The sequence below is a fragment of the Trachymyrmex cornetzi genome, unplaced genomic scaffold (genome assembly GCF_001594075.2).
Source record: "Trachymyrmex cornetzi isolate Tcor2-1 unplaced genomic scaffold, Tcor1.1 scaffold182, whole genome shotgun sequence".
Lineage (NCBI taxonomy): Eukaryota > Metazoa > Arthropoda > Insecta > Hymenoptera > Formicidae > Trachymyrmex > Trachymyrmex cornetzi.
The window spans coordinates 371,206-371,880 of NW_017296441.1; positions in this window are offsets into that span (position 1 = coordinate 371,206).

Here is a 675-nt window from a genome sequence, read left to right on the forward strand (position 1 = left end):
GGGAGCTGGCCTAAAGCGGGGTCTACAATAGATGTCGTAGCAGTCGTAGAGTCTTAAGTCGTAGAAAATTAACCAATCCCAGTAGAATATGAAAAGGGCTGGCACCCAGTTAGACACGGTTCAATTGGATACGAACCACTCACAGCGCTTGAGACTACAAAGCTCCTAAGCACCGATCGCTGTGATTGGTGGTGTCCAATCGAGACGTGGTCAATCGGGATCACCCCTATGAGAAGAATAATCAACTATGATTGGTCAATTTTGTACGACTTAAGACCCTACGACTGCTACAACTTCTATTGTAGATCCCGCATAAGGGCCACTTTGACCATCGTCGGTTTACTTACCGAGTAGTGTTGCAACTGGCAACGAGTCAAGATCGAGTGAGGTTATCTGTGTTGGCCGCGCGTTTCTCACGGTTATTAGAGTCTGAGCAACGTATTTATTCGCCCAAGTCTAGTAACCGTAAGAGATAGAAATAGTTTTATTTCTTTTTATTTCATTACAGTTACTAGGCTGGTTAAGTTAACTGAGCTTGGTGAAAGTGGCCCTAATGCCCGTTTCCACCAATGTAGATTAAGGGTGATGTCCCATGCAGCGGATCGTGCGTAAGCGGATTCGCGTATCGCCAATCACAGAATCATTCTCTTAGATCTGTTTGCAAATTTCGCAAAC